We start from the raw sequence: 12,765 nt of genomic DNA, 5'->3' as shown, positions 1-12,765 counted from the left end.
CATTACTGGCAAATTGTTTTTATTCTCTAGCTATTTAAATTGGAAACTTTTTCTTTTTATTGCCAGTACAGACATTTGGAAGAGGTCAAACAGACACAATAGCCATCACCTAAAGACTTACCACACTGTTTAGGCCCAATTCCAACTGCTTTTGGCAGCTAAACAGTGTATGAGCCTCTTTAGTAGTTTCATTTAAGATCCCCTGCTAATATCATGTCCTGTAGGTCTTTTTACATTACCAAAACATGATTTTTTTCATTAAGCCAAAACAGTTAGGAAACTTTTTTATTAGCTTACCTGGTGATAGAAGCAGAAGAGGGCAAAACAGTGCTTGTATCTCACCTACAGCCATACCACATTGGATAGGCCCAATCTCGTCTGATCTTGGAAGCTAAGCAGTGTTGGGCCTGGTTAGTACTTGGGTGGGAGACCACGTGGGAACACCTGGTGCTGTAGGTTTTTTCACATTACTGGCAAATTGTTTTTATTCTCTAGCTATTTAAATTGGAAACTTTTTCTTTTTATTGCCAGTACAGACATTTGGAAGAGGTCAAACAGACACAATAGCCATCACCTAAAGACTTACCACACTGTTTAGGCCCAATTCCAACTGCTTTTGGCAGCTAAACAGTGTATGAGCCTCTTTAGTAGTTTCATTTAAGATCCCCTGCTAATATCATGTCCTGTAGGTCTTTTTACATTACCAAAACATGATTTTTTTCATTAAGCCAAAACAGTTACGAAACTTTTTTATTAGCTTACCTGGTGATAGAAGTAGAAGAGGGCAAAAAAGTGCCTGAATCTCACCTACAGCCATACCACATTGGATATGCCCAATCTCGTCTGATCTTGGAAGCGAAGCAGTGTTGGGCCTGGTTAGTACTTGGGTGGGGGACCACATGGGAACACCAGTTGCTGTAGGTTTTTTCACATTACTGGCAAATTGTTTTTATTCTCTAGCTATTTAAATTGGAAACTTTTTCTTTTTATTGCCTGTAGAGACATTTTTAAGAGGTCAAACAGACACAATAGCCATCACCTAAAGACTTACCACACTGTTTAGGCCCAATTCCAACTGCTTTTGGCAGCTAAACAGTGTTGAGCCTCTTTAGTAGTTTAATTTAAGATCCCCTGCTAATATCATGTCCTGTAGGTCTTTTTACATTACCAACACAAGATTTTTTTCAGTAAGCAAAAACAGTTAGGATGCTTTTTTATTAGCTTACCTGGTGATAGAAGAGAAGAGGGCAAAAATGAGAATGTATCTCACCTACAGCCATACCACATTGGATCGGCCTAATCTCGTCTGATCTTGGAAGCTAAGCAGTGTTGGGCCTGGTTAGTACTTGGGTGGGAGACCACATGGGAACACCTGGTGCTGTAGGTTTTTTCACATTACTGGCAAATTGTTTTTATTCTCTAGCTATTTAAATTGGAAACTTTTTCTTTTTATTGCCAGTACAGACATTTGGAAGAGGTCAAACAGACACAATAGCCATCACCTAAAGACTTACCACACTGTTTAGGCCCAATTCCAACTGCTTTTGGCAGCTAAACAGTGTATGAGCCTCTTTAGTAGTTTCATTTAAGATCCCCTGCTAATATCATGTCCTGTAGGTCTTTTTACATTACCAAAACATGATTTTTTTCATTAAGCCAAAACAGTTAGGAAACTTTTTTATTAGCTTACCTGGTGATAGAAGTAGAAGAGGGCAAAAAAGTGCCTGTACCTCACCTACAGCCATACCACATTGGATATGCCCAATCTCGTCTGATCTTGGCAGCTAAGCAGTGTTGGGCCTGGTTAGTACTTGGGTGGGAGACCACATGGGAACACCAGGTGCTGTAGGTTTTTTCACATTACTGGCAAATTGTTTTTATTCTCTAGCTATTTAAATTGGAAACTTTTTCTTTTTATTGCCTGTAGAGACATTTGTAAGAGGTCAAACAGACACAATAGCCATCACCTAAAGACTTACCACACTGTTTAGGCCCAATTCCAACTGCTTTTGGCAGCTAAACAGTGTTGAGCCTCTTTAGTAGTTTAATTTAAGATCCCCTGCTAATATCATGTCCTGTAGGTCTTTTTACATTACCAACACAAGATTTTTTTCAGTAAGCAAAAACAGTTAGGAAGCTTTTTTATTAGCTTACCTGGTGATAGAAGTAGAAGAGGGCAAAAAAGTGCCTGTATCTCACCTACAGCCATACCACATTGGATATGCCCAATCTCGTCTGATCTTGGAAGCTAAGCAGTGTTGGGCCTGGTTAGTACTTGGGTGGGAGACCACATGGGAACACCTGGTGCTGTAGGTTTTTTCACATTACTGGCAAATTGTTTTTATTCTCTATCTATTTAAATTGGAAACTTTTTCTTTTTATTGCCAGCACAGACATTTAGAAGAGGTCAAACATACACAATAGCCATCACCTAAAGACTTACCACACTGTTTAGGCCCAATTCCAACTGCTTTTGGCAGTTAAACAGTGTTGAGCCTCTTTAGTAGTTTAATTTAAGATCCCCTGCTAATATCATGTCCTGTAGGTCTTTTTACATTGCCAACACATGATTTTTTTCAGTAAGCAAAAACAGTTACGAAACTTTTTTATTAGCTTACCTGGTGATAGAAGTAGAAGAGGGCAAAAAAGTGCCTGTACCTCACCTACAGCCATACCACATTGGATATGCCCAATCTCGTCTGATCTTGGAAGCTAAGCAGTGTTGGGCCTGGTTAGTACTTGGGTGGGAGACCACATGGGAACACCAGGTGCTGTAGGTTTTTTCACATTACTGGCAAATTGTTTTTATTCTCTAGCTATTTAAATTGGAAACTTTTTCTTTTTATTGCCTGTAGAGACATTTGTAAGAGGTCAAACAGACACAATAGCCATCACCTAAAGACTTACCACACTGTTTAGGCCCAATTCCAACTGCTTTTGGCAGCTAAACAGTGTTGAGCCTCTTTAGTAGTTTAATTTAAGATCCCCTGCTAATATCATGTCCTGTAGGTCTTTTTACATTACCAACACATGATTTTTTTCAGTAAGCAAAAACAGTTAGGAAGCTTTTTTATTAGCTTACCTGGTGATAAAAGAGAAGAGGGCAAAAAAGAGAATGTATCTCACCTACAGCCATACCACATTGGATAGGCCCAATCTCGTCTGATCTTGGAAGCTAAGCAGTGATGGGCCTGGTTAGTACTTGGGTGGGAGACCACATGGGAACACCTGGTGCTGTAGGTTTTTTCACATTACTGGCAAATTGTTTTTATTCTCTAGCTATTTAAATTGGAAACTTTTTCTTTTTATTGCCAGTACAGACATTTGGAAGAGGTCAAACAGACACAATAGCCATCACCTAAAGACTTACCACACTGTTTAGGCCCAATTCCAACTGCTTTTGGCAGCAAAACAGTGTTGAGCCTCTTTAGTAGTTTAATTTAAGATCCCCTGCTAATATCATGTCCTGTAGGTCTTTTTACATTACCAACACAAGATTTTTTTCAGTAAGCAAAAACAGTTAGGAAGCTTTTTTATTAGCTTACCTGGTGATAGAAGAGAAGAGGGCAAAAATGAGCAGATATCTCACCTACAGCCATACCATATTGGATAGGCCCAATCTCGTCTGATCTTGGAAGCTAAGCAGTGATGAGCCTGGTTAGTACTTGGGTGGGAGACCACATGGGAACACCTGGTACTGTAGGTTTTTTCACATTACTGGCAAATTGTTTTTATTCTCTATCTATTTAAATTGGAAACTTTTTCTTTTTATTGCCAGCACAGACATTTAGAAGAGGTCAAACATACACAATAGCCATCACCTAAAGACTTACCACACTGTTTAGGCCCAATTCCAACTGCTTTTGGCAGTTAAACAGTGTTGAGCCTCTTTAGTAGTTTAATTTAAGATCCCCTGCTAATATCATGTCCTGTAGGTCTTTTTACATTGCCAACACATGATTTTTTTCAGTAAGCAAAAACAGTTACGAAACTTTTTTATTGGCTTACCTGGTGATAGAAGTAGAAGAGGGCAAAAAAGTGCCTGTACCTCACCTACAGCCATACCACATTGGATATGCCCAATCTCGTCTGATCTTGGAAGCTAAGCAGTGTTGGGCCTGGTTAGTACTTGGGTGGGAGACCACATGGGAACACCAGGTGCTGTAGGTTTTTTCACATTACTGGCAAATTGTTTTTATTCTCTAGCTATTTAAATTGGAAACTTTTTCTTTTTATTGCCTGTAGAGACATTTGTAAGAGGTCAAACAGACACAATAGCCATCACCTAAAGACTTACCACACTGTTTAGGCCCAATTCCAACTGCTTTTGGCAGTTAAACAGTGTTGAGCCTCTTTAGTAGTTTAATTTAAGATCCCCTGCTAATATCATGTCCTGTAGGTCTTTTTACATTGCCAACACATGATTTTTTTCAGTAAGCAAAAACAGTTACGAAACTTTTTTATTAGCTTACCTGGTGATAGAAGTAGAAGAGGGCAAAAAAGTGCCTGTACCTCATCTACAGCCATACCACATTGGATATGCCCAATCTCGTCTGATCTTGGAAGCTAAGCAGTGTTGGGCCTGGTTAGTACTTGGGTGGGAGACCACATGGGAACACCAGGTGCTGTAGGTTTTTTCACATTACTGGCAAATTGTTTTTATTCTCTAGCTATTTAAATTGGAAACTTTTTCTTTTTATTGCCTGTAGAGACATTTGTAAGAGGTCAAACAGACACAATAGCCATCACCTAAAGACTTACCACACTGTTTAGGCCCAATTCCAACTGCTTTTGGCAGCTAAACAGTGTTGAGCCTCTTTAGTAGTTTAATTTAAGATCCCCTGCTAATATCATGTCCTGTAGGTCTTTTTACATTACCAACACATGATTTTTTTCAGTAAGCAAAAACAGTTAGGAAGCTTTTTTATTAGCTTACCTGGTGATAAAAGAGAAGAGGGCAAAAAAGAGAATGTATCTCACCTACAGCCATACCACATTGGATAGGCCCAATCTCGTCTGATCTTGGAAGCTAAGCAGTGATGGGCCTGGTTAGTACTTGGGTGGGAGACCACATGGGAACACCTGGTGCTGTAGGTTTTTTCACATTACTGGCAAATTGTTTTTATTCTCTAGCTATTTAAATTGGAAACTTTTTCTTTTTATTGCCAGTACAGACATTTGGAAGAGGTCAAACAGACACAATAGCCATCACCTAAAGACTTACCACACTGTTTAGGCCCAATTCCAACTGCTTTTGGCAGCTAAACAGTGTATGAGCCTCTTTAGTAGTTTAATTTAAGATCCCCTGCTAATATCATGTCCTGTAGGTCTTTTTACATTACCAAAACATGATTTTTTTCATTAAGCCAAAACAGTTAGGAAACTTTTTTATTAGCTTACCTGGTGATAGAAGTAGAAGAGGGCAAAACAGTGCATGTATCTCACCTACAGCCATACCACATTGGATAGGCCCAATCTCGTCTGATCTTGGAAGCTAAGCAGTGTTGGGCCTGGTTAGTACTTGGGTGGGAGACCACATGGGAACACCAGGTGCTGTAGGTTTTTTCACATTACTGGCAAATTGTTTTTATTCTCTAGCTATTTAAATTGGAAACTTTTTCTTTTTATTGCCTGTAGAGACATTTGTAAGAGGTCAAACAGACACAATAGCCATCACCTAAAGACTTACCACACTGTTTAGGCCCAATTCCAACTGCTTTTGGCAGCTAAACAGTGTTGAGCCTCTTTAGTAGTTTAATTTAAGATCCCCTGCTAATATCATGTCCTGTAGGTCTTTTTACATTACCAACACATGATTTTTTTCAGTAAGCAAAAACAGTTAGGAAGCTTTTTTATTAGCTTACCTGGTGATAGAAGAGAAGAGGGCAAAAAAGAGAATGCATCTCACCTACAGCCATACCACATTGGATAGGCCCAATCTCGTCTGATCTTGGAAGCTAAGCAGTGATGGGCCTGGTTAGTACTTGGGTGGGAGACCACATGGGAACACCTGGTGCTGTAGGTTTTTCACATTACTGGCAAATTGTTTTTATTCTCTAGCTATTTAAATTGGAAACTTTTTCTTTTTATTGCCAGTACAGACATTTGGAAGAGGTCAAACAGACACAATAGCCATCACCTAAAGACTTACCACACTGTTTAGGCCCAATTCCAACTGCTTTTGGCAGCTAAACAGTGTATGAGCCTCTTTAGTAGTTTCATTTAAGATCCCCTGCTAATATCATGTCCTGTAGGTCTTTTTACATTACCAAAACATGATTTTTTTCATTAAGCCAAAACAGTTAGGAAACTTTTTTATTAGCTTACCTGGTGATAGAAGCAGAAGAGGGCAAAACAGTGCTTGTATCTCACCTACAGCCATACCACATTGGATAGGCCCAATCTCGTCTGATCTTGGAAGCTAAGCAGTGTTGGGCCTGGTTAGTACTTGGGTGGGAGACCACGTGGGAACACCTGGTGCTGTAGGTTTTTTCACATTACTGGCAAATTGTTTTTATTCTCTAGCTATTTAAATTGGAAACTTTTTCTTTTTATTGCCAGTACAGACATTTGGAAGAGGTCAAACAGACACAATAGCCATCACCTAAAGACTTACCACACTGTTTAGGCCCAATTCCAACTGCTTTTGGCAGCTAAACAGTGTATGAGCCTCTTTAGTAGTTTCATTTAAGATCCCCTGCTAATATCATGTCCTGTAGGTCTTTTTACATTACCAAAACATGATTTTTTTCATTAAGCCAAAACAGTTAGGAAACTTTTTTATTAGCTTACCTGGTGATAGAAGTAGAAGAGGGCAAAACAGTGCATGTATCTCACCTACAGCCATACCACATTGGATAGGCCCAATCTCGTCTGATCTTGGAAGCTAAGCAGTGTTGGGCCTGGTTAGTACTTGGGTGGGAGACCACATGGGAACACCAGGTGCTGTAGGTTTTTTCACATTACTGGCAAATTGTTTTTATTCTCTATCTATTTAAATTGGAAACTTTTTCTTTTTATTGCCAGCACAGACATTTAGAAGAGGTCAAACATACACAATAGCCATCACCTAAAGACTTACCACACTGTTTAGGCCCAATTCTAACTGCTTTTGGCAGCTAAACAGTGTTGAGCCTCTTTAGTAGTTTAATTTAAGATCCCCTGCTAATATCATGTCCTGTAGGTCTTTTTACATTGCCAACACATGATTTTTTTCAGTAAGCAAAAACAGTTACGAAACTTTTTTATTAGCTTACCTGGTGATAGAAGTAGAAGAGGGCAAAAAAGTGCCTGTTTCTCACCTACAGCCATACCACATTGGATAGGCCTAATCTCGTCTGATCTTGGAAGCTAAGCAGTGTTGGGCCTGGTTAGTACTTGGGTGGGAGACCACATGGGAACACCTGGTGCTGTAGGTTTTTTCACATTACTGGCAAATTGTTTTTATTCTCTAGCTATTTAAATTGGAAACTTTTTCTTTTTATTGCCAGTACAGACATTTGGAAGAGGTCAAACAGACACAATAGCCATCACCTAAAGACTTACCACACTGTTTAGGCCCAATTCCAACTGCTTTTGGCAGCTAAACAGTGTATGAGCCTCTTTAGTAGTTTCATTTAAGATCCCCTGCTAATATCATGTCCTGTAGGTCTTTTTACATTACCAAAACATGATTTTTTTCATTAAGCCAAAACAGTTAGGAAACTTTTTTATTAGCTTACCTGGTGATAGAAGTAGAAGAGGGCAAAAAAGTGCGTGTATCTCACCTACAGCCAGGGCCGTCTTTTCGTATGGGCTTAATGGGCACTTGCCCAGGGGCCCCAGGTATATAAGGGCCCTGTTCTGATAGCTGATGATCCCCTTTTTCCAGGGATACCAGAATTTTGAAAATCGGCCCTGGGGAACTGGAGATATCCAACTTTAAAGCAGCAGTCCACATCCGACCTGTTAATTGCAATTCCCAGTCATATTTCTCAGGTTCTCTCTAACTTACAGTTTTTCTGAGAGTATATTGCAAAAGCTGGGACTCTCCCCTTTCTGTTTCCACTAGCGGCTTGTATCTATCTTGCCCAGAACCAGAGATATCAGCCTTCCAGCAGCCAGTCTCTGCTCCAGCTCCAAACGTCTGGTGTACCGTTTTATATTTTTTTAATGGATTGCTCTGGCTCCTGATCTCTGAGTTCCCAGCACCTGCTGAAAGTGGGACTCTAGGTTTTTATACTATTGAAGGCTAAGAAATCTATTTCCAGATAATGGTGATATCTGCAGTCAAACAAGCTTCCCTTCCACCGGAAAATGACAAATATTAAGCCCACTCCATTATCCAACCCTCCCCTGCGTATAAAACACCCCCTACCTCCCTGGAAGTCATTTACAAGGGACCCTTCATACAGCTTAGTGCCCCCTTCCACACGTTAGTGTTCTCCCTCCCACCACCTGTGCAGTAAAGGAGTAATTAGTAGAAGTTACTGCTCCAGGTCCTACATGTTGAATGGAAGGTAGAGCACCCCTGCCACCCGTGGGACATCAAAGCTGCTGCTGATAGCACCTCCCGCCCCTAGGAGGGGAGAATGGCTAAGGGCCCCAGTGCATTGTTTTGCCCAGGGGCCCACACTGCTGTTAAGATGGCCCTGCCTACAGCCATACCACATTGGATAGGCCAGAGCCGGCCTTAGGCATAGGCAAACTAGGCAATTGCCTAGGGCATTTGGAATGCCTAGGGGCATCAGCAGCTTCTGCTGATTAAAATGATATGCAGATTGCCTATATTCTGTGTGTGAGTGAGGCTGAATCTGCATATAAAATAGTGTATTCATGGAAATCACTGTAACATAGCATTCCGTATGCAGGTACAGCCACAGTCGCACACAAAATATAGGCATGCCGCATATCATTTTAATCATTGGAAGCTCCTTGTGTGTGCTGGTCATAACAATGCAAATAAGATGAATTTTCAACAAAAAAGGCAAACAATGTTAGCAGAACTGGCCTGGAGCTGCATGTCTTATTAAGTCAAAATGTATGAGGAACATCTGTATCCAAGCAGAGGCAGAGGTCACAGTGTTAGTGGCTGTGCGAGTGCTATCTGCAGGTGGGTTGGTTGTGCAATAGTGTTCGGCATATGTGTAAGTGTGTCATGTATAAATGCATTAATAATGTGCGACATATGTGTAACAGGCATTATGTGTGGCATGTGTATAAGTGCATTAATAATGTGCAACATATGTGTAATCGGCATTATGTGTGTCATGTGTATAAGGGCATTAATAATGTGCAACATATGTGTAAGGGGCATTATGTGTATGAAGGGCATTAATAAATGTTGGCATAATGTGTAAGGGGCATTATGGTTATAAGGACATTAATAATGTGTGTCATGTGTAAGGGGCATTACTGTGTGGTATTATCAGGGGTACAGAGAGAAAGGGGTAGGGGGTACAAATTACCCAGGCCAAAGTCTGATGGAAGGGCCCAGTAGGGGCCCTGGGCCCCCTCCCCTTAAGTGACAGCAGCAGCTGCAGCTCTTCTCCTATGTCCAGCACACACTGCTTTGTGCTGGGTTGCAGTGTGGCCATGGAGGTGCTTAAAATACAATATTTTCTCAGGATTTTTTTCTAAGGGTATAATGTGAGGAGTAATATAAATAAGGTAAAGTGGTACTACTGTGTGATGTAACCAGGGCCGGTGCAAGGCACCGGAGCGCCCCAGGCGAGTCGGGGTGGGGGCGCCCCGGTGCCGGGCGGGGGGGGGGGGGGGTCTTGGTTGGTACCTGCGTAAAAAAAACTTCTGTCCCCGGCGTCCCTGCTGAGTGCTGGTGTAGGGGTGTCCGTGCCGCCGGGGGAGCCTGCGGCGCTGTTATCGTGTATACGCTTGTCGCGCCCGGCGGGGTCCCTACAGTGCATAGAAAATAACTAGCGCTATGCGCGCGGCGTTATTTTCTATGCTCTGTAGGGACCCCGCCGGGCGCGACAAGCGTATACACGATAACAGCGCCGCAGGCTCCCCCGGCGGCACGGACACCCCTACACCAGCACTCAGCAGGGACGCCGGGGACAGAAGTTTTTTTTACGCAGGTACCACAGTGCAGGGGGTGAGGGGCGAACTGCCGCCCTCCAGGTGCCGGCGCCCTAGGCAAATGCCTAGAGCTGCCTAGTGGTGGCGCCGGCCCTGGATGTAACGTGAATAAGGGACACCATCGCAAGATATAAAGTGAATAAAGTTGCACTACTGTGTGGCATAATTTGAATTGGGGGTACTAATGTGTGGACTTGCCCCTTCCCAGCAAGAACACACCCCTGTTTGGGCTGAGCACCGAATATGTGCACTGTTTCTATTTAAAATATTGTGGGTAGGAGCACCAAAATGATGACTGCTATGATGAGGGTTGATGGTGCTTGGAATGGGGAGCAGGATCAGAGGCGGAATGGCGGTGCTAGGGGGCATCAACCAAAATCTTGCCTAGGGCATCATTTAGGCTAGGGCCGGCTCTGGGATAGGCCCAATCTCGTCTGATCTTGGCAGCTAAGCAGTATTGGGCCTGGTTAGTACTTGGGTGGGAGACCACATGGGAACACCAGGTGCTGTAGGTTTTTTCACATTACTGGCAAATTGTTTTTATTCTCTATCTATTTAAATTGGAAACTTTTTCTTTTTATTGCCAGCACAGACATTTAGAAGAGGTCAAACATACACAATAGCCATCACCTAAAGACTTACCACACTGTTTAGGCCCAATTCCAACTGCTTTTGGCAGTTAAACAGTGTTGAGCCTCTTTAGTAGTTTAATTTAAGATCCCCTGCTAATATCATGTCCTGTAGGTCTTTTTACATTGCCAACACATGATTTTTTTCAGTAAGCAAAAACAGTTACGAAACTTTTTTATTAGCTTACCTGGTGATAGAAGTAGAAGAGGGCAAAAAAGTGCCTGTACCTCACCTACAGCCATACCACATTGGATATGCCCAATCTCGTCTGATCTTGTAAGCTAAGCAGTGTTGGGCCTGGTTAGTACTTGGGTGGGAGACCACATGGGAACACCAGGTGCTGTAGGTTTTTTCACATTACTGGCAAATTGTTTTTATTCTCTAGCTATTTAAATTGGAAACTTTTTCTTTTTATTGCCTGTAGAGACATTTGTAAGAGGTCAAACATACACAATAGCCATCACCTAAAGACTTACCACACTGTTTAGGCCCAATTCCAACTGCTTTTGGCAGCTAAACAGTGTTGAGCCTCTTTAGTAATTTAATTTAAGATCCCCTGCTAATATCATGTCCTGTAGGTCTTTTTACATTACCAACACATGATTTTTTTCAGTAAGCAAAAACAGTTAGGAAGCTTTTTTATTAGCTTACCTGGTGATAGAAGAGAAGAGGGCAAAAAAGAGCATGTATCTCACCTACAGCCATACCACATTGGATAGGCCTGATCTTGGAAGCTAAGCAGTGTTGGGCCTGGTTAGTACTTGGGTGGGAGACCACATGGGAACACCTGGTGCTGTAGGTTTTTTCACATTACTGGCAAATTGTTTTTATTCTCTAGCTATTTAAATTGGAAACTTTTTCTTTTTATTGCCAGTACAGACATTTGGAAGAGGTCAAACAGACACAATAGCCATCACCTAAAGACTTACCACACTGTTTAGGCCCAATTCCAACTGCTTTTGGCAGCTAAACAGTGTATGAGCCTCTTTAGTAGTTTCATTTAAGATCCCCTGCTAATATCATGTCCTGTAGGTCTTTTTACATTACCAAAACATGATTTTTTTCATTAAGCCAAAACAGTTAGGAAACTTTTTTATAAGCTTACCTGGTGATAGAAGTAGAAGAGGGCAAAAAAGTGCATGTATCTCACCTACAGCCATACCACATTGGATAGGCCCAATCTCGTCTGATCTTGGAAGCTAAGCAGTGTTGGGCCTGGTTAGTACTTGGGTGGGAGACCACATGGGAACACCAGTTGCTGTAGGTTTTTTCACATTACTGGCAAATTGTTTTTATTCTCTATCTATTTAAATTGGAAACTTTTTCTTTTTATTGCCAGCACAGACATTTAGAAGAGGTCAAACATACACAATAGCCATCACCTAAAGACTTACCACGCTGTTTAGGCCAAATTCCAACTGCTTTTGGCAGCTAAACAGTGTTGAGCCTCTTTAGTAGTTTAATTTAAGATCCCCTGCTAATATCATGTCCTGTAGGTCTTTTTACATTGCCAACACATGATTTTTTTCAGTAAGCAAAAACTGTTACGAAACTTTTTTATTACCTTACCTGGTGATAGAAGTAGAAGAGGGCAAAAAAGGGCCTGTATCTCACCTACAGCCATACCACATTGGATATGCCCAATCTCGTCTGATCTTGGAAGCTAAGCAGTGTTGGGCCTGGTTAGTACTTGGGTGGGAGACCACATGGGATCACCAGGTTCTTTAGGTTTTTTCACATTACTGGCAAATTGTTTTTATTCTCTAGCTATTTAAATTGGAAACTTTTTCTTTTTATTGCCTGTAGAGACATTTGTAAGAGGTCAAACAGACACAATAGCCATCACCTAAAGACTTACCACACTGTTTAGGCCCAATTCCAACTGCTTTTGGCAGCTAAACAGTGTTGAGCCTCTTTAGTAGTTTAATTTAAGATCCCCTGCTAATATCATGTCCTGTAGGTCTTTTTACATTACCAACACATGATTTTTTTCAGTAAGCAAAAACAGTTAGGAAACTTTTTTATTAGCTTACCTGGTGATAGAAGTAGAAGAGGGCAAAA

The 12,765-nt window shown here is 41.4% G+C and overlaps 17 non-coding genes and 3 pseudogenes across 17 annotated transcripts; all 20 read left to right on the top strand.

Annotated features, from left to right (window-relative positions):
- The first annotated feature begins 340 nt into the window (after nt 1-340).
- Nucleotides 341-459, top strand: LOC146022485 (5S ribosomal RNA). The gene has a single exon (XR_014451940.1). It is a non-coding gene; the product is annotated as a 5S ribosomal RNA (ribosomal RNA).
- A 346-nt stretch (nt 460-805) lies between these two features.
- Nucleotides 806-924, top strand: LOC146023990 (5S ribosomal RNA). The gene has a single exon (XR_014453389.1). It is a non-coding gene; the product is annotated as a 5S ribosomal RNA (ribosomal RNA).
- A 344-nt stretch (nt 925-1,268) lies between these two features.
- On the top strand, nt 1,269-1,387 carry LOC146023809 (5S ribosomal RNA). The gene has a single exon (XR_014453213.1). It is a non-coding gene; the product is annotated as a 5S ribosomal RNA (ribosomal RNA).
- Nucleotides 1,388-1,733: 346 nt separating this feature from the next.
- LOC146021431 (5S ribosomal RNA) lies at nt 1,734-1,852 on the top strand. Its single transcript, XR_014450918.1, has one exon. It is a non-coding gene; the product is annotated as a 5S ribosomal RNA (ribosomal RNA).
- Nucleotides 1,853-2,197: 345 nt separating this feature from the next.
- On the top strand, nt 2,198-2,316 carry LOC146025416 (5S ribosomal RNA). Its single transcript, XR_014454114.1, has one exon. It is a non-coding gene; the product is annotated as a 5S ribosomal RNA (ribosomal RNA).
- A 345-nt stretch (nt 2,317-2,661) lies between these two features.
- On the top strand, nt 2,662-2,780 carry LOC146022523 (5S ribosomal RNA). Its single transcript, XR_014451975.1, has one exon. It is a non-coding gene; the product is annotated as a 5S ribosomal RNA (ribosomal RNA).
- Nucleotides 2,781-3,124: 344 nt separating this feature from the next.
- Nucleotides 3,125-3,243, top strand: LOC146022963 (5S ribosomal RNA). The gene has a single exon (XR_014452397.1). It is a non-coding gene; the product is annotated as a 5S ribosomal RNA (ribosomal RNA).
- Nucleotides 3,244-3,587: 344 nt separating this feature from the next.
- Nucleotides 3,588-3,706, top strand: LOC146024967 (5S ribosomal RNA; annotated as a pseudogene).
- Nucleotides 3,707-4,051: 345 nt separating this feature from the next.
- LOC146022511 (5S ribosomal RNA) lies at nt 4,052-4,170 on the top strand. The gene has a single exon (XR_014451964.1). It is a non-coding gene; the product is annotated as a 5S ribosomal RNA (ribosomal RNA).
- A 345-nt stretch (nt 4,171-4,515) lies between these two features.
- On the top strand, nt 4,516-4,634 carry LOC146025584 (5S ribosomal RNA). The gene has a single exon (XR_014454241.1). It is a non-coding gene; the product is annotated as a 5S ribosomal RNA (ribosomal RNA).
- Nucleotides 4,635-4,978: 344 nt separating this feature from the next.
- LOC146022962 (5S ribosomal RNA) lies at nt 4,979-5,097 on the top strand. The gene has a single exon (XR_014452396.1). It is a non-coding gene; the product is annotated as a 5S ribosomal RNA (ribosomal RNA).
- Nucleotides 5,098-5,443: 346 nt separating this feature from the next.
- LOC146021767 (5S ribosomal RNA) lies at nt 5,444-5,562 on the top strand. The gene has a single exon (XR_014451244.1). It is a non-coding gene; the product is annotated as a 5S ribosomal RNA (ribosomal RNA).
- A 344-nt stretch (nt 5,563-5,906) lies between these two features.
- On the top strand, nt 5,907-6,025 carry LOC146022961 (5S ribosomal RNA). The gene has a single exon (XR_014452395.1). It is a non-coding gene; the product is annotated as a 5S ribosomal RNA (ribosomal RNA).
- Nucleotides 6,026-6,370: 345 nt separating this feature from the next.
- On the top strand, nt 6,371-6,489 carry LOC146022484 (5S ribosomal RNA). Its single transcript, XR_014451939.1, has one exon. It is a non-coding gene; the product is annotated as a 5S ribosomal RNA (ribosomal RNA).
- Nucleotides 6,490-6,835: 346 nt separating this feature from the next.
- LOC146021766 (5S ribosomal RNA) lies at nt 6,836-6,954 on the top strand. The gene has a single exon (XR_014451243.1). It is a non-coding gene; the product is annotated as a 5S ribosomal RNA (ribosomal RNA).
- A 345-nt stretch (nt 6,955-7,299) lies between these two features.
- On the top strand, nt 7,300-7,418 carry LOC146023336 (5S ribosomal RNA). Its single transcript, XR_014452758.1, has one exon. It is a non-coding gene; the product is annotated as a 5S ribosomal RNA (ribosomal RNA).
- A 3,516-nt stretch (nt 7,419-10,934) lies between these two features.
- LOC146022890 (5S ribosomal RNA) lies at nt 10,935-11,053 on the top strand. The gene has a single exon (XR_014452328.1). It is a non-coding gene; the product is annotated as a 5S ribosomal RNA (ribosomal RNA).
- Nucleotides 11,054-11,397: 344 nt separating this feature from the next.
- Nucleotides 11,398-11,506, top strand: LOC146025181 (5S ribosomal RNA; annotated as a pseudogene).
- A 346-nt stretch (nt 11,507-11,852) lies between these two features.
- LOC146024131 (5S ribosomal RNA) lies at nt 11,853-11,971 on the top strand. The gene has a single exon (XR_014453522.1). It is a non-coding gene; the product is annotated as a 5S ribosomal RNA (ribosomal RNA).
- Nucleotides 11,972-12,316: 345 nt separating this feature from the next.
- On the top strand, nt 12,317-12,435 carry LOC146025033 (5S ribosomal RNA; annotated as a pseudogene).
- Nucleotides 12,436-12,765: the final 330 nt, after the last annotated feature.

The sequence above is a fragment of the Crinia signifera genome, chromosome 7, assembly GCF_055691185.1.
Source record: "Crinia signifera chromosome 7, ASM5569118v1, whole genome shotgun sequence".
Taxonomy (NCBI): domain Eukaryota; kingdom Metazoa; phylum Chordata; class Amphibia; order Anura; family Myobatrachidae; genus Crinia; species Crinia signifera.
The sequence above is the reverse complement of the archived record's forward strand: the minus strand, read 5'-3'. Positions and strand labels throughout refer to the sequence as shown.